Source organism: Rhamphochromis longiceps, linkage group LG5 (assembly GCF_057381845.1).
Source record: "Rhamphochromis longiceps isolate RC_006_pf linkage group LG5, R_longiceps_female_GT1.1, whole genome shotgun sequence".
NCBI classification, from domain to species: Eukaryota; Metazoa; Chordata; class Actinopteri; order Cichliformes; family Cichlidae; genus Rhamphochromis; species Rhamphochromis longiceps.
Window position 1 is genome coordinate 5006828 of NC_140561.1, and position 26909 is coordinate 5033736.

General features: G+C 41.6%; 2 protein-coding genes across 3 annotated transcripts in view; one reads left to right on the top strand and one right to left on the bottom strand.

Annotated features, from left to right (window-relative positions):
- LOC146669067 (uncharacterized) overlaps window positions 1-26909 on the bottom strand; it is a 576742-nt gene that overhangs the window by 140300 nt on the left and 409533 nt on the right. The gene's annotated exons all lie outside the window — the stretch shown is intronic.
- plxnb1b (plexin b1b) overlaps window positions 1-26909 on the top strand; it is a 95356-nt gene that overhangs the window by 32611 nt on the left and 35836 nt on the right. For both annotated transcript variants that reach the window (XM_085405494.1, XM_085405495.1), the window contains exon 2: window positions 22494-22582. The gene's annotated coding sequence lies outside the window, so the exon portion shown is untranslated. The remainder of the gene's footprint in view (window positions 1-22493; window positions 22583-26909) is intronic.

Genomic DNA, 26909 nt, shown 5'->3' on the forward strand with positions numbered 1-26909 from the left:
TGCACACACACCAGCAGCTGTGTAACTGATGCTGTATAATCTCGTTGATCCTTGTAGCAGTGCGTCGGCCTCAGAGCTGTTTGCATTTATGCTAAGGGGTCAACTTGGTCCTTAAAGACGAGCCGACTGCCTGTCACCTTAGTGTTTGATTTTATTTTTGCTCACTTGTCCTGACTTAAGATTTTGAGACAGAACAAGTTGCATTTGGCAAGATGAGGATAAGACTTTGACATGCTGATAATTTAGTTTTCTACATGTTACCTACCAAGCACAGCAGCTGAGGAAGTGATTCTTCGTGCTAATTCTTCATTCTAAAACAGCAAGTGTAACCACAACGAGGAGCGAAAATATGCTAATAATATGCATTTAGCTTCCTCTACTATCTAATTCTTTATTTTTACTTCTAAATATTAGGTACAGGATCTTGGCATGTCTGATTGAAGCAGTAGGAAGTGTTAACACAACACATCCTCATATCAGCTCTTGAACAACAAATGGTTCCATTTTGAGGTAAAATGCATCATTTTCCAATCTTAATGTGTTTACACTGATCTGTAAACACAGGAAAAGACTTAGAGACGTGGGATCCAGACACCATGAAATGTCCTGTAGAGGTAACCACATCGATGCTGTAGACAATGTTAAGCAGACATGATTCACTCTTAGTTTAGTAAGCATACTAAGTTATGAGAGGAAAATAGTATCTGTACCGCATGTCTGGTGACACTTTGCATACACTTTTCTCTTTAAAAATCATGCAGGTATGGCATTTATCACTTTTGTTGCTGATGCAAAGAAAGCAAAGTGCCGGTTCCTGCTTGCATTTCAAGCTCAGGTCATTCAGACTTTGTTTCACTGTGAACGGAGCTTTGGGTAAATTCAGAGCAGGGCTGTAATCCCTTGCCTTCATGTATAATGAGGTGTGTTTTTGTGGAGATTGAGGGGCGGCTGAGCCTTGTGCTGTCTGGAGCATGATGATGAATGAGACGGTTAAGAGTGGAGATGTGACAGCAGTGTGGTTTTCTCAGCCCTGCACACACACACACACACACACACACACACACACACACACACACACACACACCTACACACACACACACACACACCTTTGAGGAAGATTTAGATCCAGTACATTAATTTCCTGACACCTGGTTACTCTCTGAAATCCCCACGGCTGGGTGTGGTTGAGTTTTTCTTTCAAAGCAGATTCTGCTGTGATATTTGAGTTTTATTCCCAATGCTAAAACGATGCTTTTCACAATTTCATATGGCTAGGTCCAAGTTTTCCCACATTTTAAATGGAAAAAGATAAGTAACAGCTGAAATCCTTCTGTTGTTAAATAAATAGCAGCTTTGTATAAATAACCATCTACAGTATGAAATTGTGACTTAAATCACTTAACAGGCCACTAAACAGGAGAGACTGCAGTTGAATACCAGGCAGCAGTGTACTGCTTAGCCTTTGGAGAGAGGGGCGCTAACCGGCTTGTTTCAGATAAAGGCCAAATATAAGATAAATACAGCATTTTAATGAACTTTGAATCATGCAAAGCTGCTCTTTTATTCTATTAGGAATGAGTAGAATAAGTCTGATATTACATATGTAATATCAGACTTATTCTACTCATTTCTGGGTCCTGGTGTCCATGTTTTTGTTCTTGAACTCTCACACAGTATCTTAACAGTTTTAACTTTTAAAATCATTTGAAACTGAGTGTTAAGGGCTCACATGGATTATTTGTACATTTATTGACTTCATAAACTGAAACTTTGGCCATGTTTAAACTGAGCATCTGCCACTGGAAATATGAGACAAGATATGTCATGGCACTTAATGCGTTCAGAGATGTTTCCACAGTTGAACGATGGGTCTAGTTCATCCCAGACTTCAAGCTTCCAACGCCACACGTGCACACACTCTGTTTTGATATAACATAAGTCCTGGAGAAAGATGAAGATGAAAGCACACCTCTGCTTATTTCAAATGAATGGCTTTCAGTTCCTTAGACCTCTTATTTGATGAACGCACAGTGAACAGTCCATTTTTCAGCTCATTACAGAGCTGAAAACACCCACTGAAATGATTTAACATCTACCTAGAGAATTGTACGGACAACCAGAAACTAAACTATGTTCCCATGGGATGAGCAGCACTCCACACCACCACTGTGGCTACCAGAGGAAAAGGTCAGCCTCTTTTCACACACAAATAACTTTACAAGACCTTTTAAAATTTTACCAGCCTTATTGTCTGGCGAGCCAGAAATGATTTAAATCCCTGTTCCTTGTGGCGCCCCTTTAAAATGCATGCTATGGAGTGCAGATTGCTAGTGTGCATTCCCTGTAGGAGGTAAGACTGATGCTAGGAGGGGAATGTTCCCTGTGTAAGCATTTAACTTTGAACACGGACCTGCTTCAGAGATCCAGCACTATTTATGGTTAGGGAATGAAGTCAGAGGATGTAGGCTGGGAAAGAATCTGATGCAGTTGTTCCTACAACATTGCACACTTCAGTGATGCTTTGGGGTGGTGATGGCTTCAGAGAGATCGAAACCTAGCTTGCTACAGAGATGCTGATTTCTACTTGAAGTCCAGTTAACCACAGTCATGTTCTGTGGTTAATGTTTTCTATTTGTTTTCTCTTTCGAGTAGATTTATGTTCATTATGACGTGTGTGTGTGTGTATAGCAATTAAGTTTGCCCTTCTGTGGATGTAATATCCAGACAGATTTTTGATGTGTAGAAACTGAAATATGTTGCAGTCCTACAGCCTAATAAGCACGCTGATATCCGTGTCCTTCAGCAGCTTATTATAAACCTCAGGCATATAAAATAGGACAGAGTGAGAGACAGTGATGCTCTGTCTCTCTGCTTCATGTATGCACATCTACATTTTCAGTTTTTTTTAAAACTGAACTTCTCTTTCCATGATGTGCCTCAGTGCGCAGGCTCTGCTTGACCAGCAAGACTGACTCCAGCCTGCAGCCCGTTCACCAGGGGTGGCCCAAACAGTGAAGGCAAGATCTCCTTCAGGGGTGGTCCTCTGTGGCAGAGCAGGTTTCTGGTTTAGGATTACTCATGGTTTCAAACATTGCCCTTGCTCTTTGGCTGCAGTTATTATTGTGTTACATTAGCTTATGTGACACATTTTGGCCTACATTCTCACACTGCTGCACAGCTAAACTGCACTTCAAGGCATTTTCTGGAGAGATGAACTTGCACAGATACTTAAAAATGCATCCACAAAGACTCACTCACTCATTAACTCTGTCTCTCGCTCATTCTCTCTCTGTGTATATGTATAAACACTCTACCCTCCCCCCATAACATATCCAGAAAACTGGCTACATTTGCATGGTAAGCAGCTCATAAAGGTCCCGTGCCTGCTTGAGCTGCATCACATTCTGCCTGAAGCACTAAACCTGGAATAAAACATCGGCTGATGCTCAATTCTAAGAGGAATCTCAGGCATTTAACAGAGCCCATCATAGGAGGCTGTCTGAGGAAGTCAACAAGATGGTCTTAAGACCGTTTTCAGTGTCGTCAACAGGATTATGCAAGAACATCAATGTTCGATTTCTTGAAACATGGAAACGTTTTTTTCCTGAGGTGGATCATGAGGTTGGTGATTGAGTGCCTTTCTTCTGTCTGTCAACAGTTATGAAACTGGTGGAAGTTGTGGCTCCTGGGCTAATAAATAACACTAATAAATGTCACTTTCTTTAACATTATTAAAATGGAGCACTGGCCCTGGTGGAAGACTGTTTTTTGGGGTGGCTTTTACTTTTGTCTGCTTGTCTTTAAGCAGAATTGTTTAAAAACTACTTGGCTTAATTTAACTGAATCGACAGTTAAGAGCAACATGTCCAAAAATGAAGAATGCCCAGAGGAACAAAGTCACAGCAGCTGAGAAACAAACCTGAGATGACAAAAATAACCACACAAAAACCGCACAAAACCCAGAATGGAACTGATTCTGATTGTGAACTGACGTTTCCCCTTTTCCCTTCTAGAAAAGGAAACGGGGGAAACTTTCACAGAGCATCTATTCTGTGACATGTTTGTTTGTTTGCTGAGGTTTATTCGGTTGAGCCCTCCAGTGAATGCAGCTGTGTTAGCGCTTGTTTGTCGTGGTTATCAACCTGCGTCTCACTCTCTGGAGTGGCTGCAAGCTTCAACAGAATCATGATTTTCATCTCGACTTTGTTGGAGAAGCTCTTGAATTTTTATGCCTTTGCAGTCTGATTAAAAGAGCTCCAGCAGGGCTCCTTAAACTTTTTAAAGGCTTCATTCTCACCTCAGTACGTTATGTAACGAGCCTGGCTCCATAAACAACACACACCTATGTTTCATTAAGGCAACATTATGGAAAAGGGGCATTAGCTGCATGGGACCACAAAGAAGCTCTTTGTGTACCGGTGTGTTTTACACACACAGCATTCAGAGAGGAGCAGACAACACAGCAGTCACACTAACATTTACCCTTCACTCTGCCCTTGTCAGTGCTCAGGCAGGCACCGAAAGGAGTGTGTGTGTGTGTGTGTGTGTGTGGGTCTGTCTAGCCTCTCTAGAAGAGTGCACTATGTGTTTTGCAAAATCCCATCTACAGCCTTGCTTCAAGAAGCCTTTAATATTCCTTAGGTATAACGGCTGACTGCTTCTCAGAAAAAGAGCTGCTTTATGAGGAAAAGAGGATTATGGTGCTGGTTTCTAAAGGAAGGAAGACAGAGGTGTGTGTGTGTGTGTGTGTGTGTGTGTACTTGAATAGCATGTCAATGGGAAATGAATCTTTTGTTTTATAGCAGTAGTTTTTTTTCACCATTGTGTCTTCAGTGGCTATGAGTCCGTCCCAGACCTACAGCAATAGTTGTGTTAAGGGTTCAAAGGTTAAAATCAGCCAAGGGTCTAACATGTGACTGCTTAGGGTTAGGAGGATTAGCCATCTGCCACCCCAACCGGTCGTGGCAGATGGCCCCGCCCCTCCCTGAGCCTGGTTCTGCTGGAGGTTTCTTCCTGTTAAAAGGGAGTTTTTCCTTCCCACTGTCGCCAAAGTCCTTGCTCATAGGGGGTCATGCGATTGTTGGGTTTTCTCTGTATGCATTATTGTAGGGTCTACATTACTGTTGCTGTGATTTGGCGCTGTAGGAATAAAATTGAATTGAATGCTCATTGGCCGTACTTTGTGCGACTGCTGATGCCAAAGGTAGACAAAGAGAAAGTGGTGGCTCTACAGGTGTGTTTACATTCAGTGGGAGGTTATTCCTTTTTGCCTTTTGTTTGAATATATTTGAATGCTGCACTTTGCAATTCATTGTGGAGATGGCACACACTGATGATCCCAGCCTGTACTCCATTGTTGTCTTGGAACAGTGCCATCTTATTCACAAGAATTTAGTTTCAACGGTACAGACATGAGCTGGAGTGCTCTACATGTCGGCATCTGTGGGCTGTATTCCTGCTAGTTTCCTCCCTTCTTTTGTGACACTGTATGCTCATGTAAAGGTTGCTGCCCACTAAGTCCTTAATTTTTCACATCAGTCTTTTTTTGGACTCTACTTGAGTAGCTTGTATTATTTTCTAAATAATGCAGAGCGTAGGAAGAGTAGCACGCACTAGCACGTGTGCTAATGTTTGGGTTACTGCAGCCATACACACCAGTACGTTAGGGGTGTGAGAGAGTTCAGAGACTAAATGTTATCAAAAACTTGAACGACAATGTTACTGAACATGACCCCCAACAGGTACAGTAGTCTTTGTTGTAATAACAGTGGAGAGAAGACAGAGTTGTGGGTAGACAACAGGCAGGAAAACAAGCCTCGGGTGGATTCAAGCGAGCAACAGCCTGCAGTGACCTTACTTTGTGTGGGACGTCTGCTCAGCCCAGACAACATCAGAGATATACTGGCGCCCAGCATCTAAATGATGAAGGAACCTTTTTTAAAAAAAAACAAGCGCGTCCATGCTCACAGGTGTACACACGGGTGATCACACCCACAAACTACACCCTTTTTGGCTCCGACCTCAAAGCACACTGTGTTCTGTTGATCTTACGTGCTGCACAACAATGTTTAATATTTAGTATTTACAGTTATATTCCCATATATCATCATGATGATGTTGTTTATTATGTTGCTCTTTTTCCTTTGCTTGTTTTCTCTTTTTTTCTTTCTCAACAGGTGATCCAGGTGATTGATGTATGTATTTGTTGTCTGTTTTGTTGGTTTTTTGTCCGTTATCACCGTCCCTCTTCCCCGCTGTTTTTCTTTCCCTCTTTCTTTCTCCCTTTTCTTTTCCCCAGGCAAGTCTGTCCTGTGTTCAGCAAGTGAAAATAAAATAAACAATAAAAGCAAAGGTGAATCAAATGGACCAATACGGCAAGGCTGGGATGGTCCATTTGGTAAAGTAAATCCATTGGGCATCTTTCTTCGCCTTTAGACAATAATTCTGATGCAAAAGAGCCAAACGGGACAGGCAAAACAAACAAACAAAAGACAGAATTTGTGTGTGTGAAGGAGAGGGCGACTGGTGAAAAGGTTGACATGCAAGGAGTAAAGATGGTGAAGGTAGATGAATTTAAATACCTGGGCTCACCATCCAAAGCATGGTGCAGGACAGTGCATGAGAGAGGTTCAGAAGAACGTGCAGGCAGGGTGGGTGGAGACGAATGCCAAGGTTGATTTGTAACCAGAGAAAAAGGGAAGGTTTACAAGATGTTAGTGAGACCTGCTATTATGTGTGGTTTGGAGACAAAGCTCAGGATCGCAGCGTGAGGTGGCAGAGTTGAATCTGTTAAGAGTGCAGAGGAAGGATACTGGATATACTGGACGTTGAAGATGGTGCTGCCAGGAAGGAGTCTTGGTGTGACACAGGGATGATCCACTGTGGAGAGCCATAGAGGAAGGAGGAGGATATTTGTTTTAATGAGTGAAGTTAATCAGTGGTTAACCTCCTACTTGGCTCCAGTAAACTGGACTTAATATAAACTTTAGGAGGAGACAAGGTGTCAGCGCGTTTGTGCTGATGTTTGCTATTGTGGTCAATTCTTCCATTCTTCCTTGTACAGCTTATCTAAAATCTCGCATCGGAGCCCATCCTCCCTCCGTCTCTCATAGCAGCCATCTGTCAGTCCGTGGCTTACTGTCTGTATCCCTCTCCCACTACTAATTCTAATAATAGCTTGTTTTTGTGCCATATTGCTACTAGCTATGTTTCTGCTCCATGAGAGCCCAAATATTTGTCTTTCTCATTACTGCATGAAGTTTGAACAACTGACCGACTGCTTTGTTTAGCCAGTCTTCACACACAACAACTTCTGTATCTTTTGATTAGCTGTATTGCTCACACATCTCTGATAGCCAGAGTAATACCTCTCGCTCTGGTTGACTAGCATGTGAATGTTTTGTAGTGACCATTCGACTAAATATGCAGATCAAGGTAGATTATCACACATATTTGCAGTGCTCCAGCACTCTGCTTCTGAATGGTGGTGTGAGCATGTTTAGTGTCTTGTGACATGAAGCAGAGATCTGTTCTTTACTTTAGGCTGGGATAGGCTAATACATTCATGAACCCATTAATAATGTAATCATTTTAACACTGAATTGTCAAGTGATGATGTGGTGCAGCTGTTTGTATCGGCACATAACATGAGACATGAGAACTAAAAGCATCTGGTGATTGGTGTTACTGGACATTGTCATTGTTGCAGCAGCACATTTTTTTATGAGCACGTGACCCTGGATAAATATTCAGTCATCAAAGTTGAGCCGAGTTTCAGAAGCAGACTGTAGATTATCCCAGACTGAAATCGCAGCGCTGTAGAGCAATGGTAAAAATGACCACAGCAGTTTCAACCAAGAATTTAAATAGTTTCAGTGGAGCAGACTCAAATACGACTGCCAAGAACAAATCTTTTACATTTAGCCTTTTATAGTTTAACCTCAGTCTTTGCACATTTACTTGACCCAGCACCGTGTTATAGTCCGTCATGCATTCCTGAAGATTGCACAAATGAGCAATTTAATCCTCTGACTCTCAAATGAGTTATTTTGTGAATGAGTTGCCAGTAGTGCTTGTTCTGGTCTGCAGCAGACTACATGCACATGAACCAGAACCAGCACACAGTGCAAAGTGGAACTGCTGTTGCCCCCTACAGCACAACGTGGTGGAGCCCAGGACAAGATCCTCTCTGGGAAAGGAACTGAGAAATGTTGACAGCTCTCATAGTCACTGAATATGCCAGCGAATAGGCTCTTAGTGGAATCCAAAATAGCACGGGCTACTTGCTTGTTAAAAGTGACTGACCTTTCAAAATAAGAGCAATGAGCAATTAGATTGTTTTGTTTTTTTTTCCATTTCTTTCATTTAGTAAACAAACAAAAAAGCCCCAACAAAGCCAAAATGAGTTACCAATAATATGAGTGTGCTCAGGAGTTTGCATACACTCATCTTTGGCATGAATATCAGGGGCATTTGGGGATTTTAGTCATTTCTTTGAACTGTTCTTTTCTTATTGCCACCTTCTGTTTCTGGGAAACCTGAACACTTGATTTTGCTGCTGTTATATTGGTTTCATTCTCAGCAGTGTGCTTCTGGTGTTCTGTACTGCAAGGCCAAATGGCATTAACAAGCTGAAGGGCTGCGTATATCTGTTCCATCTCCCGTGAATGAAGGAAGAAATGTTGAGCAGGGGGTGTCTGTCACTCGTGCAGCATCAAACAATTGGGCGAGCAGTATAATTCAGGCTGGAACAGAGCGCTTTTTTTTTTTTCCTGTCAAATTTGTTTATTTGTTATGAACCAGAGAAATTCAGCCAAAATGGCCGAATGTTGTTGTTGTTAACTGCTGCAACAAAAGAATAATGTAATATCTAATTTTACCTTAAATATTCCAACTCAGAAACATGTGTGTCCAGGAGCTGCTGCTTTGTCAGTCCTGTTCAGGAAGTTGCCATTCAGGTGTTCACCCACTCTTAGTGTTGTGTTTTCCAGCTGCATATAGGCCAGTTACTGTGGTGCATGGAACCAGTGGGGGTGTGTGGGGGTAACGATAGCTTGTCCTTCCTACTTTTGCTCTCCGTCAGAGGATTTTCTGCATTCTTTCTGATAATGTGTGCATAGTTTTCCTCACCATAATCAGCATGTGAAAACACAGGCTATAATTTGCCTGTGAAGACATTGCCTCATTAAAAAAACAGTGCACGAGTGTCCACACATGCACGCTTTTCTTCTAACTTCCCAGCATATCAGCGCTACACAATGACTGAGTGTGGTTAAAGCTAATATTAAAGTCCAGTGGAGGAGAGACGCACAGGCTGTAGCTTCTCGTGGTTTCTAAAAGTCACACAGTAAACTCATAATTATCTTTCTCTGTCCTCATGTTTCCTCAATGGTTGTCGAGATCGGTTTATTTATGAAAACCTTTTCACAGCAGTCGTTTGAAAAGTTTAAGTACATCCTTACTATTTCATTCCAAATTAAGAGGAAAGTAGCATCTGGATAATGCTAGAAAAGGCCAAACAAGTATGTCTTGTTTGGAAGGGTTGCCAAGACAAAGTCTCTTCTCTCTAAATAAAACATGGAAACAAATCACAGGACTTCTGGAACTCTGTCCTTTGAACAGATGAGACCAAAGTAGACTTCTTTAGCCATAATGCATAGTGCCATACCTGCGGGGGAAGCAGACACAGCCTGTCAGCACAAACATCTCAGCAGAGGGCTGATGATTTGGGTTTATTTTGCAGGCACGGGACCCTGGGCACCTTGCAATCATTGTGATGTCCTCTGTATACCAATGCATTTTACAGGGAAATATGAGGCTATCTTCTGGCTAAAACTTGGCTGAAGTTGGGCCATGCACTGTGACAATGATCCCAACTAATCTACAGCAGTGGCCCTGTCCAGACCTAAATTTGATTTGAAATGCTGATGTTATTGCTGCGCATAAACAAATGTTTGCAAACCTCAATGAACTGAACATTAAAAGGATAGAAAGAAGTGTGGGCCAAAATCACAACACAACAATGTTGGAGACTGACAGTCATGTTAATGATTATGATTTTAAGTTACTGCTGCAGAAGGTGGCTCCACAAACTACTGAATCGAGCGCTCTGATGGGGGGGGGGAGAATATGACTGTATTCAGACTGGAAATAAATTTACAATCTGAAAATGAAAAGAAAAAATGTTTTGTTTTTTTTTCCTTTGGATGTTGTATTGCATCAAAGTGTTCTTAGTATTGGGGTCCTCTAGTGAGAACCTCTTATAACATGTTGTATTGTAGGCTCTGAATCTGTGGGTATGCATTGACCTGCCCGAGTCAAATGTGACCATGAGGCTCTCTGTAGACCTCTGCGAACACTGCAATAAAACAACTCTGCATGTGTCCTTCCGGTGGACTCGAAGCACACTTGAGTAGTAGGAAAGAGTGTAACAGGAAAATGACTTGTATCATACAGCTGCAGACACCTGGACAAGTATAAAAAGTGATTAAAATACGATTTATATAATCCACTTCTGCTATTAGAAAATAGTGAAGGGCAGCAAAGCTATCTCCAACTGGCCCCAGGCCTCTAAAAACACACAGCTTGTTGGCACAATTTGACTGATGGCTCAGAAACCCACTAGGCCCAACAAAGTCTGCAGACACACAATTGTGTGTATAACTATCCCACAGTGTCCTGTGAGCAGGGCCAGAGCTGCTGGGATGGAACAACCTTTATTCACTGAAGGGGTTTCTCTCTGAATAGGTGCTGCCCTGCCCACTGTGGCTCCTGGTGGTAGGGCTGCTCAATTAATCGAATTAATCACGATTACGATCTGGGCTTTCAACGATCATTAAAAATGACTGAGCCGATTATTAGCCCCTCCCTCATTTATCCGCGACACCTTAAAGGCCGGTCTGTGAAAATATTGTCGGGCATAAACCATCCGTGGTGCAAAAAAGGTTGGAGACCGCTGATTAAGAGGACCCGAGGGAAGCTCGGAAAGCTAAGCAGAAGTTATTTGGAGAGGAGAGAGTGACTGCCGTTGGTTGAAAAGAGAGGTAAAAAAAACTTCAGTGGTGTTGCACACTATTTTATATTATTTTTTAAAGTCATTGTTAACCCTTTAAAGCCGGTCAGAGCAGCACGCTCCGTTTTGTGTAACTATTTTTAAATCCCTGTAGAACCTGAACCGTGTAAGCTAGCGCAATAAACCGGAGGAGTTGTACTTACATCTGATGCCATCAGCTTGTCCTCGGTCACGGTTTCCTTCCATAAAAAGCGCTTGCAGGAACAAAAACATAATATTCCAGAAACACGCTTTGCCGATCCGATCAGCTGTTCGTAACACTTCCCACAGTGAAACAGACGTCAGCGCGAACTGTCACATGTCCGCCATTTCCTGCCCGAAACCGGAAGTGACGTCATTTTTGCGGAAATTGTAGTTTTTCTTTTTTACTTGTAGGCCTTAAAAGCCTATACTGGTCATGTTTGACTTTTCTGAATAGTTTCTGGGATGCTTAGAACTCGAATTGCACTGCTGGAAATAGTTTATTTTGATGCACGTGCTGTTTTCTTTGCAAATTTGCATCATAGGATTGTTTTTTTTCGTTTTTCCTGCAGTATATAAAAATTGGTGTATCTCCAAAATAAAACTATGAAGACACTCAAAATAAATTTCCTGTTGTTGTAAACTATTTTTTGCAACTTTTTTGTATTTAAAGTTTTGAGGGATAAGCCTCTTAAATTTCTCCAAGTAGAAATATATGTAAAAAAAACAAAAACGATTTTCAATTTTTTTTTTTTTGTAGTTTATTGCACTTTTTTGCAATCAATGTAGTTACTATGGACTTAATGCATACATATTATTAAAATATGGGCTATAACAGTTGCATAGCAACTTGAAATGCTCCCACAAATGGCACTACAACATGTAAAAATATAATATAAGCTCTGGCGGACTTGGTTCTATAGTAGGTCTTAAAGGGTTAAATAAATATCGTCAAATAATCGAGATCTCAATTTCAGTGAAAATAATCGTGATTATCATTTTTGCCATAATCGAGCAGCCCTACCTGGTGGAACAGAAGTAACAATATGAATGATTTTTATTTATTTTTTTATTATATAGTTCTGGGCCTTGACCCAGAATTTTACTGTTGGCTCTATGTGATAAACACTGAATGTGTCCTGATCTCTCTTCTGTTCTTCTCTCCTCTCTGTTTCTTATTCGTGTCCATCAGCTACAGTTGTGGTCAAAAGTTTACATACACTTGTAAAGAATATAACATAATGGATCTACCGAGTGTCCCGTTATTTCTAAAACTCTGATTTTTCTCTGATAGAGTGATTGGAACAGATACTTCTTTGTCACAAAAAACATTCATGAAGTTTGGTTCTTTAATGACTTTATTATGGGTTAACAGAAAAAAGTGATCACATCTGCTGGGTCAAAAATATACATACAGCAACATGAATTAGCAATTTTGGTGACTTAGAAAGTTGTCAGTGAACTGAGCTTCATAGCATGGCCTCTTAACTTCTTGTGAGTGATTATGAGTGACTACAGCTGGTGACTTCTCTTAGACAGGTTAAATAGGGCTCATTGGATACAAACGCCCACAAATGCTACAATGGGAAAGTCAAAGGAGCTCAGCATGGATCTGAAAAAGCGAATTATTGACTTGAACAAGTCAGGAAAGTCACTTGGGGCCATTTCAAAGCAGCTGCATGTCCCAAGAGCAACAGTGCAAACAATTGTTTGTAAGTATAAAGTGCATGGTACTGTTTCATCACTGCCAAGATCAGGAAGAGAACGCAAGCTATCACCTGCTGCTGAGAGAAAATTGGTCAGGAGGATGAAGAGTCAACCAAGAATCACCAAAAGGCAGATCTGCCAAGAATTAGAAGCTGCTGGAACACAGGTGTCATTGTCCACAGTTAAACGTGTTTTGCATCTCCATGGACTGAGAGGCTGCCGTGCAAGAAGGAAGCCCTTGCTCCAAAAGCGGCACCTTAAGGCTCGACTGAAGTTTGCTGCTGATCACATGGACAAAGATAAGACCTTCTGGAGGAAAGTTCTGTGGTCAGACTAAACAAAAATCGAGCTTTTTGGCCACAATGCCCAGCGATATGTTTGGAGGAGAAAAGGTGAGGCCTTTGACCCCAAGAACACCATGCCTACAATCAAGCATGGTGGTGGGAGTATTATGCTGTGGGGCTGTTTTGCTGCCAATGGAACTGGTGATTTACAGAGAGTAAATGGGATAATGAAGAAGGAGGATTACCTTCACATTCTTCAACATAACCTAAAATCATCAGCATGAAGGTTGGGTCTTGGGCGCAGTTGGGTGTTCCAACAGGACAATGACCCCAAACACACATCAAAAGTGGTAAAGGAATGGCTAAATCAGGCTAGAATAAGGGTTTTAGAATGGCCTTCTCAAAGTCCTGACTTAAACCCCATTGAAAATGTGGACAATGCTGAAGAAACAAGTCCATGTCAGAAAGCCATCAAATTTAACTGAACTGCACCAATTCTGTCAAGAGGAGTGGTCAAAGATTCAACCAGAAGCTTGTGGATGGCTACCAAAAGCGCCTAATTGAAGTCAAAATGGCTAAGGGACATGTAACCAAATATTAGCACTGCTGTATGTATATTTTTGACCCAGCAGATGTGATCACTTTTTTCTGTTAACCCATAATAAAGTCATTAAAGAACCAAATTTCATGAATGTTTTTTGTGACAAAGAAGTATCTGTTCCAATCACCCTATCAGAGAAAAATCAGTTTTAGAAATAACGGGACACTCGGTAGAGCCATTATATTATATTCTTTACAAGTGTATGTAAACTTTTGACCACAACTGTATATAACGCTCCTCAGAGGCTGACTTATGAATCGATGGCTCTGCTTCTGTCTAATCACAGTCTGACCTGGTCTGTGTATCTTAACTCAGACTCCAGAGGAGTTAAACACAGCGTTCAAAACTCAGGGTCAGTGTGTTTCCATGGCAATAATGGCGTGATGTTGCGTCTCTGCCCTCGTGGGGTGGAGTCTCCCACTGGAAAGCTGCCATCCACCGTGTAAACACACACCGTCCACTTTATGCTTTACCTAACCCACTGTGATGCAGAGAACACACACACACACACACACACACACACACACACACACACACACACACACACACACACACAGTGCTGGTAAACAGTTCAGAAAGCTACTTGAATATATTAACAGTAATGTCATGCAAAGGCAAGACAACGGTTTGTCCTTTAATCACAGGCCTCAATGGTCCTTCGATTGGATATATCCGTTGTGATGCCGCCTCCTCAGTGAGTCTTCAGGCTGTATGTTGACCTTTCTGGACTGCAGTTTGGTAGTTCTTCTGTTCTGCAGCCTCAGTGAGTTCAGTGGCACATGAACTGGTTCTGGTTGGTTTGGCCTTCTGCTAGCAGTTTGCTGACTAGTATCAACAAAACTTTCAAAGTAAGATTAAGAGGATTATTTGTAGTAAACTGATGAAAATTTATGCTGTTCTTTCAGACAGTAAATAAATAAAACTTTTTTAAAATGAGCTAAAATAAATGTGGGGGAAAATTGGGAATTGTACAAAGAACAGTTGATCTCATCTCTAACATATTGGCAAAATTACTGCTTGGTTCATGAAATGTGTGCAGTTGCCAATATTGTTCTTAACACTGTTCAATTTTCTTTGAATAAGAATAATTCTAAATACTGCCATGCCCCAGTTTCTGTGAACAAGGAAACATTTTTACCTCAAGGTGAAGTGGTGACGATATTGTAAGAGAGACTCCTGCACAGCCGGACTGAAGTCAATGATGTCACAAAAGGACTTTTCCAAAGTTTTTTCACCAGTGTGAATAAACTTTGGAAGAGTTTAAGGCTACTAATGCGTTTTCATTTGAAAACACATCGTTTTCTCTCCATTTTGGCCTCCCGTCCACACTGAGACGGCGTTTTCGCTCTAGAAAACGCATACATTTGAAAACGGTGCTTTGGCATTGCAGTGTGGACAGCGAAAACAGACTTTTTGAAAACAATGACACATTTTAGTCATATGATGCAGTCATGTGACCAATTAAACTAAGACAGCGGAGGGCATTATACAGCAGTTGTTTTGTTTGCTCTCAATTTTGACAGCCCTAAAAAAGATTAATATCAGTCTGTACGTGCTCCTTTTCTTCAAATACTTTCATTCTCACTCGCTTTTGCTACTTTGTACTTTTGTGTTACTCGCAGCAACAACTCCACCTCATTGTTAGTCCATTTAAAAACTTTGCTTTTCCTCGACATTTTGCTGCGACGTTTCAAAGAACCAGACACTAAATAAACAGCAAGGAGGCAGGTCTTGTGTTTCACGCATGTGCAGTACTGGAACGTGAGCGTTTTCGACCGTTTTAATGTGGACGCACAACTCTGTGAAAACAACTGAAAATGCTGGTGTAGACGAAAACGCCACTTTCAAATCTATCCGGGTTAGTGTGGGCGTAGTCTAAAAAGATAAAGGTGATGCTCAGGCTAAAATACCAGAGGTGCTGAATATCGCTTTTAGTTGGTATTTTATGTTTGTAAATGTAATTTCATATCTTTATGCATTGATTTGTAATTCTCAGCATTTGTTTTTTTGCGTGGGGGTTGCTTTGTTTTTGGAGGAGGGGGGGACCGGTATAAAGAAAACACTGAATCAAACTTGTGAATGAAATTTTTGTCTGCACAGATTTTTTTTTTCTTTTTTTATATATGCAAATACTTGTGTGTATTCACCGTTTGTGAATGAGCCTCGGTGTGAGGATGGACACAAACAGATGGAACGTGCATCAAGGTTGTATTCACAGTGCATTTTCTTCTCTGTGGCAGATCATACCTCATCCTCTGAACTTTTTATGTGTCTCTAGGTTTTAGTTTATTGTAGATGATAACACTCCCACCTCGCCAACACTAAGAACTGAGTGGAAGGCATAAGATATGACTTACCCTGAAACATAATAGCTTGGATTTCATTCAGAAGTCGTGGCCTTGCAGCGCCGTAGATACTCTGTGGTGTGTCTACTGTCAGCCGCACCTGTTTGCTGCATCTGATCCAGATACGATCCAGATAAACCGACCCTCTTTTATAGCTTCCTGTCTGGCAGCTGTTGCTGTTTGTTTATGATAGCCCTCATGGCTCGCTACTTGCTCTCATTTAACATTTAATTCCACCACAGTCGGGCACTTCGTCACACAGCTTAAAGTCATGCCATGCTTTTCTAGTCCCTAAGGACCCCAAAGCGCTTTACACAACCAGTCATTCACACATCCACACACTGGTGATGGCAGCTACATTGTAGCCACAGCCACCCTGGGGCGCACTGACAGAGGCGAGGCTGCCGGACACTGGCGCCACCGGGCCCTCTGACCACCACCAGTAGGCAACGGGTGAAGTGTCTTGCCCAAGGACACAACGACCGAGACTGTCCAAGCCGGGGCTCGAACCGGCAACCTTCCGATTACTTCTGGAAAGACCTTTTTCTTTTAATGATGAGAAACAGTCAATATAACTGCAGTAAGGAGAGTAAGGGTGATCGTGGCTCAAGAGTTGGGTGTTCGTCTTGTAATCGGAAGGTTGCCGGTTCGAACCCCAGCTCAGACAGTCTTGGTCGTTGTTTCCTTGGGCAAGACACTTCACCTACCACCTACTGGTGATGGCCAGAGGGGCCAATGGCGCTGGGGGGCAGCCTCACTTCTGTCAGTCTGCCCCCCAGGGACTGACACTGTAGCTGCCTCCACCAGTGTGTGAATGTGAGAGTGAATGACTAGTGATATTAAAGCGCTTTGACGGGTCCCGAAAAGCGCTATAAAAATGCAATTTATTATTATTATTATTATTATTATTATTATTATTATTATTATTATTAGTTTTAAAACTAGGTTTTTGTTATTGAACTTTCACATTATTTTGTTGTCTGTTAACTTGAAGGGATGCTAACCAACAGAAGGCAGAGCCTAAAAGATATTTAGATCTTTAAGTTGTAGTTTTTGGAAGAAGATGTACTTAATGGATGGTGAGCCCAAGATAGCGTACGCATCTTTAAATCTGCCAAACTGAAAAAGCTGAGAACAAGCGTTTTGTGTCTGACATACAGAGAGGCTGATTTATCGTGAGGAAACAGGAACACATGTCCATGTGCTTGGTCAAAGTCATCGAGGGCCACCCAAACACAGAGGTGATCCTTAAGACCCGATCCTTTCCTGTGCCAGGCTCATCCTCTGTCACCCTAAAGTGATTTCCTCAGGGTTATAAAGTTTAACAGCCATGGGAACTTCCTGTACGGAGGCAGTGAGAAGTGACTGCCCTTGTCTGACAACTGAAACGTGTCCAGGAAAGCTCACCGTTATGGCACTGAGGAACTTCATCCCTTAAATAGTCCTGACCCAGAAACCTATGAACTTTTATGTCTTCATTTCTGGAAAGATGTTTCCTTCCGGAAGAAAGCACGGGCCAACGATTTCCCTCCTCCTCATTTCCCTTTTCATTCCTGCTCCCCATGAAGTTAATCACCAGTTAAAATACGTTCTTTAAGATGGGTGGCAATTATTGAGGGTTTCTCTATAAATAACTATTTGGAAATCCATTATGTCAAATAGAAGTTAAGGAAAGACTGTTTTTGGCTTTAGGTAAACATATTGTTCTGTGACTGTAGGCATGTTGTTGGCACCTCACCTCAGGTAATCCATTGGAGCATGTGATCTAATTAGACTTTGGAGCAAATTTCTGCATAAATTTGCATATTAATGGTGGGTTTTAAGAAAAAATGCTCCTTCTCTTGGATATTTGAGCTTTGCTTTGTGTGTCATTATTACTAAGAATGCAGAACATGAAGCTGGTTCATCGAATAGCTACATTTCTTATTTGCATTGTTGTCTCAATATACAATCAACAAAACACATCCAAGGAAAAAGTAGAGTAGAGGTAAAGTAAAGACTACTACGAGTAACGAGTTTATTTCCCAATCCTTCCTGAAGGAAACACAAAGATTTGGCAGCTGCAGAAACTTCAGGGTCCATTTCTTGTAAATTCAAATGTAAACTTAATACGCTGCCACTTTGATCGGTCCAGCTCATACTCCAATGGGATATGGTATATACTCTGTCTATTGGAAACAAAAGAAGACTGCAGAGGCGAGCAGCAGCTTCTCAGATTTGATTATTGATTAACCATTTGAAGTTCCAAGTCGATGTATTTCTTGTGTTTGTATAAATCCTAGTTTTCTTCCACTTTATTATGCAAAACAGGCGATTCTGTGCCGGTTTTCACATCAAACTCTTCCATGATTGCATTTTCTGAAAATGAGGAATGATGTCCAACAGCTGCACTCACTGTAAAGTGAATGTTAGCTTTAATAATCATACTGTTTGCAATGCTGGACAAAGGAAGTTTCATGATCAGGCCTACTTGTGGTTTAAAACAAACAAACATAAATAAATATATATGTATGTATCCATCCATCCTCTTCCACTTATGTAATTCAGGGTTGCGAGGGGGCTGGCGCCTGTCCCAGCTGCCGTAGGGGAAGAGGTGGGGTACAGCCTGGACAGGTCACCAGCCTGTCACAGGGTTTGTCCACACTCATGGACAAATTAAAATCACCAATCAATGTAACCCCGCTAACTACATGTCTTTGGGTCATGGGAGGAAGCATAGAGATCCCACACAGACGCACGGAGAACATGCAAACTCCCCGGATGGTGGATTGGAACACTGGACCTTCTTGCTGTGAGGCGTAGGTGTATTAATGTTGTTTATACCACTCGTGTAGCAAAGCAGTAACACTGGTGACCTAGTGAAACAAAGAAGAGGAGGATGTTGGACAGCCAACGTGTGTCAGCTCTCACAGACTTCAAACCAGGGGTGTCAAACATAAGGCTAGGGGCCAGAATCGGCACGGCAAACACTCCAATCTGGCCCAGCGGGCTGCTTTTAGACAATGGCATAAATTGGGACTTTAAAATGTGTGAAAATGCAGTTTAACAAAAAATGTTTTTTTTTTTTTAAAAAGAAAAGAAAACAAAGAACTGCTGTGGCGTTTCACACTTCAACAAGTAAATGAAATGATTTAATTGAGAAATGGTTTACAGCCGGTAACTGGTCGCACAAGAGACATTTTCTATGGATTAACCCAAAAGTTGTGTTGTGTAATGTGAGATGCAGTGTAAATGTGTAATCAAGCTTTACAGTCAGTCCCGCCCACTTAAGATCAAAGTGGCCTTTATGTGGTCACGATGTAAATGAGTTTGTTACTTTAAAGCATCCTTTGTAAATGCTGTTTGTTGGTGTAGAGATTTTTGGAGTGAGTGTTTGTTTTGTTTAAAGCGTAGTAGGAAGAAGTTCTCATTATAGGCATGTGTTTGTGCTCCTGCTTGGTTGTGTTTATTCTCTAAATCATGTCACTAATTAGAAACTTGCTTTATTTCCCTCCCCCTTGTTCTGTGAATGAATGGGTCATTATGGATGGTCGCTGTAATTAATGGTCACCTCATCCTCTAGCTTCACTCCCCTCTTGCCCCCTCTCATTCTTTCTCTGGCTTATTATCATTAGTCACATTCCATCAGTTCTCAGTGAGCACTGAGGCTTGTCTGCACTCGTTTCTGGTCTTTTTTTCTCTCGTTGTATCCCCTTCCTCTTTTCCTCACCCCCTTCCTCGCAATTTTACGATTGTCCTTCTGTAGCCCTGAGCCAGCTTTTTCACTTCAGATATACTCTGTGCCCTGCTCTGCTGTTGCTCTCATCCGTCTCCTTCAGAATAACTGAGTATAACAGGATAACTGAGTTGAGAATGAATGAAAAGATGGACTCGGTGAAGCAGATGATGGCTCAGTTTAATGCTCTGTGGTGCTGTGGAGTCTGGCAGGCGTGGTTTGTGCTACAGGGAATCTCTCCTGCTGGTCCCATTCATCTGCTTCAGCACCCACTACTATCATGACCTTAACAATATATTAGTACATTTACCTTACTATTTATTTTTTTTGCACATTTACACTAAATCTGTCCCTTTTGCTTGCGCTGTCTTTGGACGCTCATCATATTCAGTGTAGTCATGGTCTCTTAGCTCTGTGGGAAGCTGCTTGTTTGGAGCCATTTGTGGTTTATGGATCCCCACTGACACTGCAATGATTCAACACTACTACACTGCAGAACAGTCTACTCAGACAATTTGCATATGAACCAAACTATTATAGTGAACTGAAATAAAACCTAAAAACTAAGCGTGGAAGAAGTTTTTTAGTAAACTAAAATATAATAAAAGCATAACATACAGGAAATGGCTTCAGTTCTACTGTTTGGGGAAATCTGTCATAAAAGCCATAATTGGGCTCATCTCCACAAAGTCTGCTTTGGTACTTGTGTGTTTTATGTTGGGGTTTCTTTTGTTTTTGTTAATAGTTTTGTACAGTAGACAGGAAGTACTGGGACGACTTGTTGGTGAACTTTCTGAATGGTGAATGGACTGGTTCTTAAGTTGCACTTTTCTGATCTACCTGAGCACTCAAAGCACTTTTAATTAGACACTAGTGAGATAGCCATTGACCTACTGGTCTTAGTTCCAGTGTAGCGAGGCTTTAATGATGGGGTCATTGTATTAGTGTATATTCTGGGTGTAAAGCTTAAAGTGTCTTTTTCTAGCTTTATTGTATTTCCAAATGTCTTTGGGTGCCTGCATCTTTCATAACTGCTGGAAAAGTGCATATTTTATTGCTACTGAGTGAGGAGACTAGAACAAGACTGGAGTCCATTACATAAAAGAACATTTAGATAAAAGCAATTACAGGCACATATTTCTTCGCTCTTACATCTGGCGGATGCCCAAGGCGTGCTGAAGTTAGAAGGCTTCCACTCCGAGTCCAAATGTAGGGGAATTGAATCAGGAATCCATTTTCTAGTTCTCAGGTGTCTGAAACTTTGAAGTTGAGTCTGATTGGATTATTTGATGCAGGAATGGGAAACCTTTTCTACATTTCTGTAAGTGTCACAGTGGTCCAGTTTAGTGTGCTTTTGGCTTTTTGTTTTGCAGCTTTGTGAAAATAGTAGATTGCTAACTGGGGCCTGCAAAGTCGAAGGGTTAGAGAACACATCCCTTAATTCTAGCGCTGTTACAGTAATGTTAGTTTAACTTGGTAATCCTGGAAAAAGAAAGCCACTCTATATTTTTTGGAAAAATTCTTTTATAAATGAATGTGCCAGTCATTTCTGCCTCTGCTCTGTTAGGCTCGTAACTGCTTCCCAAGTATAATCCTCACAGGGAACTTTTCCACCAGGGAGCTGCAGCTTTATAAATAAGATATAAACACTAGCTTCCCCCACCCTCAGGGGTCAAAGGAGCCTGTGTTTAGGTTTATATGTGATCATTCCCAGCTCAGTCACCAAATGAATCTGCGTGCTTGACCTCATTGGCTGTGCAGGAAGATGCATGTTGTTGGATGGAAAAATCAGAAACATTTGGATGAGAATTGACATTTGGTAACATGTGTATATAATGTGTGATATAAAGTATCCATTATGATGATGATGATAATAATAATGCTATTATTGTTATTATTATTATTAGTATTAATAATAATAATAACAACAGCAATGATAATGATGATACTGTCCTTGGCCTCTTACCAGACCTTTACCCTCATTCCCATATATAGGAGATTTCCACCAACAAAGCAAGCTTTCTAATGCTCTTAATCTGGCAGGGGAAAAGGTGTGTGTGTGTGTGTGTGTGTGTGTGTGTGTGTGTGTGTGTGTGTGCACGTACACTGGTTGAAGTTCAGCCTCTTCAGTGGCATGAATAGCGTCTTTTTCCCAATCTCCCTTTTGGATAAGCCTGAACTCGTAAGAGATAAATCTGTGCCAGCAGTGGAGTGCGGGCAGGCTGTGGAGGAGGAGAGGTAATGAGCAGCCATATACTGTATGAAGAAGAAAGTCGAGCTTTCAATGTCATTTAACAATTATAACTGAGTAAACGCTGTAGACTTGAGGTAGAAATGAGGGTTTGTGGTGTATAAACAGTCCATGCAGTCCTGTTTTACCTCCTACCAACTTGTTTTTCTGGCAGAGACTTGGAAGGTTTTGTACCTTGTATCCTAGCAATAAGAGAGGATTGAGTACTGGGAAAGTGTGTGACACTGAGAACCACTCTTGGACTGGCATCACTTGACTTGGCCCCTACTGCAAGGTTTTTATGTAGTTTTTTCTGATTTTGGTTTTATTTTAAACACACAAAAACGGATGTAGTCTGTCAGATACGGGTCTGACTGGAATTTCAATGAAAATGAGCTTCCCACAGCATTCTTTGGACTGTGGTGGTACTCAAAAATACTAGGTGCTGGAGCCCTAGAGGCAAACACACATGCTTCATTGGCCTGCATTAATATCCTTTTAGATGTGTCGTCGCTCCGCTTGTCTCACTGTCTAAGAATAGAGAATAATGATATATCTTCTGTTTGCTTTGTGTTGCAGGTTGTATCCAGAACTATGTGTGTTTAAACCCAAGCTGCTGGGAGGTCAAGAGGTGAGATGCCTCTATAAAACACCACTGGAAACAAATGGTGAGAAGCTGATGTGTCCTATGGTTTATTTCTAGTAGTCCTTCTGTTTGAAATAATCAAACTTAATGAGATGGTCATAAAGTCCAAAAATAGACACAGTGTCTTCTTATGTAACAGTGAGTTTTATGAGTTGCCCTTACATGGGGGAATGAACAGGTTTCCATACAAACAAGGCTTACATACAGCAGCATTTAATATAGGTTAGAATTAGTAGTTAGGACTACTAACTAGACTAATACAATTACATGTGTAGTCTTGACACATATACAGTGAACTGTATAAACTGGACAGTGGTTCTTCAGCCGACATATCCTCAGCATAACCATGTTTAATATCCACAAAACTCAAGAGGTTACACACACACACACAATACAGTAATATTATGTTGAAGCACAGTGCGTATCACTCCGCGAGGCTGCCTACGAGAGCCGTAATGCCGTAATGCTCCCACAATCCATCAGCTTCGTAGCTTACGAAAGTCGTAATAAAACATTTTTTTGACAGATTTTCGAGCGCCGTGCACCACATAAAATCGTTTCGAGGTCAGTAAACACAACCAGAGTTCATACATGAGGGGCACTGTCGATTTTCCAGAAAATCAAAGGATTGATTTTAAGTGGGCGTGTCTGTGAAGGTTCTCAGTCATCCAGGTCATCGTAGTCAAAGGAGCTTGCACTGAAAAGCGTCTGGACTTCTTTAAGTTGCTTGAAGATGTTTCACCTCTCATCCGAGAAGCTTCTTTAGTTCTAAGGTCAAATGGCGAAGAGTCCCAGATTTAAACCTAGTGGGAGTTTCCCCCCAAAGAGGGGAAAAAAAGACCCCTGATGATCCTCTAATCGCCTGAGCCTAGGTGTGAAAACGTCAAGACTCTAGAACAGCATCTAAACAACTCCTCAGTTTATGATTCAACAATCATGAATGCAAGAAAGTGACTGTGCAAAAATGGCATTCGTGGGAGAGATCCAAGACACGCAAAGTCTCATCTCATGTTTTCCAGAAATATCTTGACGATCACCCAAGTGTTTTGGGAAATATTCTGTGGCCTGACAAGACAGAAGCATTCCATAAAAACAACATCATATGAGCAGTCAAACGGGGGCCTGTCAGTTTGACTTGGTGTAATTGGAACCATGAATCTCTCTACCAGAAAATCCTGAAGGAAAATGCCCGGCCATAAGTTTGTGGCTGAAGCTCAGGCTCACTTAATTGTGCACCAGGACAAGAGGAAGACCAGTAGCAGGGCACCTCTGAATGGCTGTGAACTGGCATAGTCCAGACTGAAATCTGATTGAAGTGTGTTCGCATGACCTCAGACAGGCTGTTGATGCTCTCAAGCCCTCCAGTGAAGTTAAAACAATCCTGCAGTTTAAAGGGGGCCAGACTTGCTTCAAAGATGCGAAAGACTCGTTGCAAATGATCACAAATTCTTGATTGCAAGTTTTGGCGTCAAGGGTGGCACAAGAATTATTAGATTTAGATTTCATCTACACTATGTGCTCTGAAGCAGCCTTTTGTGTTTGTTTGTTTTTCCCCGTTGTTTCATTTCATGTCCTGCCTCAGTCATTTTGAGACAGAAGTTAAATGATGTTAGTGGACAAAACTGATGTTGATCACTGCTCCTCCTCCGTGATCACACAGGTGATACAAGAGAGCAAGCTTTGCCTGTTTCGACTATAGCATATCTATAATTTCTCTTGGCTGTGTCATGTCAACGTTAATAACACAATTACCTGAAAATAAAAGGAGTCAATGACCCCATTAGGAGGACAGAGAAATAGTCTTGCATTAGCTAGTTATGAACTAGTTATAGAAAAATTTTTTTTAGTCTTATTGACCATTTAAAGCACTTCAGAAACGAGCCATATTTAAGCATACATTCATAGAGTGCTTTATTCGCCATACTTTAGTTTATCTGACGTCCGTTTTCAGTTTAGAGTTATCAGTTAGCCTAACACATATGTAACCTAACAGACCACAGACCTTGGGTTGGGGGAGGAACCTGTAGTACCTGTAGGAAACCAACGCAGGCAGAGAGGGAACTCTCCACAAAAAGGGCCCACTTTGGGTTTGAACCAAGAAGATTCTTGGGAGACGGTGCTGATTGGTTCATCGCTATGCTAATTTCAATTCAATTCAGTTTTATTTCTACAGCGCCAAATCACAACAACAGTCGCCTCAAGGTGCTTTATATTGTAAGGTAGACCCCACAATAATACATTCAGAGAAAAACCCAACAATCATATGACCCCCTATGAGCAGCACTTTGGCAACAGTGGGAAGGAAAAACTCCCTTTTAACAGGAAGAAACATCTGGCAGAACCAGGCTCAGGGAGGGGCGGGGCCATCTGCTGCGACTGGTTAGGGAGAGAGGAGGAAGACAGGATGAAGACATGCTGTGGAAGAGAGACAGAGATTAATAACAAGTATGATTCAGTGCAGAGAGGTCTATTAATACATAGTGAGTGAGAAAGATGACTGAAGAAGAAATACTCAATGCATCATGGGAATCCCCCAGCAGCCTACAGCTATTGCAGCATAACTAAGGGAGGATTCAGGGTCACCTGGTCCAGCCCTAACTATATGCTTTAGCAAAAAGGAAAGTTTGAAGCCTAATCTTAAAAGTAGAGATAGTGTCTGTCTCCTGAATCCAAACTGGAAGCTGGTTCCACAGAAGAGGGGCCTGAAAACTGAAGGCTCTGCCTCCCATTCTACTTTGCTAACATTGGTTTATGCTGTAACTGTTACAGCAGCCATAATATACAAGTATAAGTAAATATATTTCTCAAGGACAAGAAAGTCTTACCAGATGTTGGTAACCACACGTCCAATCCACACATGCAAAGACATCAAACCATAGGTGTCCATAAATTATGTGTAATTATGAGAAATGACACAGGGGAAAACGTACTGGATGACTCTTCTGGTAATTCTTTTCACTCTTCGGTTTGAAATTTTACGGGGAGCACCTGGTCGCGGCCGGCTTCTCCGGATTATGGCCTCAACAATGCTCACTGGTACCTTCAGCAGTTTAGAAATTCTTCTGTAACAAATCCCATCAGTATGTTTTACAAGAATAAGGTTGCAAAGGTCTTGAGAGAGCTCATCATGAGATGTTTTATAATTGGGCTCCACTACAGTAGCTTTGCATGATTCACAATTCAAAAATGATCTTTATCTATGTTGGTCTTGAGTCTTTGAGCTCATCTGCCTAAAGATGTTTTTCACTGTCATGTTGAGAAAACTTTTTTCTGATTTGTTGTCCTTTGCAAATAAAGGACAACTAGAGCATAGCCAGCCCTTTTATTTACATCGTACAGACTCAAGAGTAGAAGTGTTTAGAGGAGGATTACTTGTTCGTATGCTCACCTCATTATTTTGGTCATGATTAATATTAATATATAGTGGGGCAAAAAAGTATTTAGTCAGCCACCGATTGTGCAAGTTCCCCCACTTAAAATGATGACAGAGGTCAGTAATTTGCACCAGAGGTACACTTCAACTGTGAGAGACAGAATGTGGAAAAAAAATCCATGAATCCACATGGTAGGATTTGTAAAGAATTTATTCGTAAATCAGGGTGGAAAATAAGTATTTGGTCACCTCAAACAAGGAAAATCTCTGGCTCTCACAGACCTGTAACGTCTTCTGTAAGAAGCTTTTCTGTCCCCCACTCGTTACCTGTATGAATGGCACCTGTTTGAACTCATCATCTGTATAAAAGACACCTGTCCACAGCCTCAAACAGTCAGACTCCAAACTCCGCCATGGCCAAGACCAAAGAGCTTTCGAAGGACACCAGGAAAAGTATTGTAGACCTGCACCAGACTGGGAAGAGTGAATCTACAATAGGCAAGCAGCTTGGTGTGAAAAAATCAACTGTGGGAGCAATCATCAGAAAATGGAAGACATACAAGACCACTGATAATCTCCCTCGATCTGGGGCTCCACGCAAGATCTCATCCCGTGGGGTCAAAATGATCATGAGAACGGTGAGCAAAGATCCCAGAACCACACGGGGGGACCTGGTGAATGACCTGCAGAGAGCTGGGACCAAAGTAACAAAGGTCACCATCAGTAACACACTACAACGGCAGGGAATCAAATCCCGCAGTGCCAGACGTGTTCCGCTGCTGAAGCCAGTGCATGTCCAGGCCCGTCTGAAGTTTGCCAGAGAGCACATGGATGATACAGCAGAGGATTGGGAGAATGTCATGTGGTCAGATGAAACCAAAGTAGAACTTTTTGGTATAAACTCAACTCGTCGTGTTTGGAGGAAGAAGAATACTGAGTTGCATCCCAAGAACACCATACCTACTGTGAAGCATGG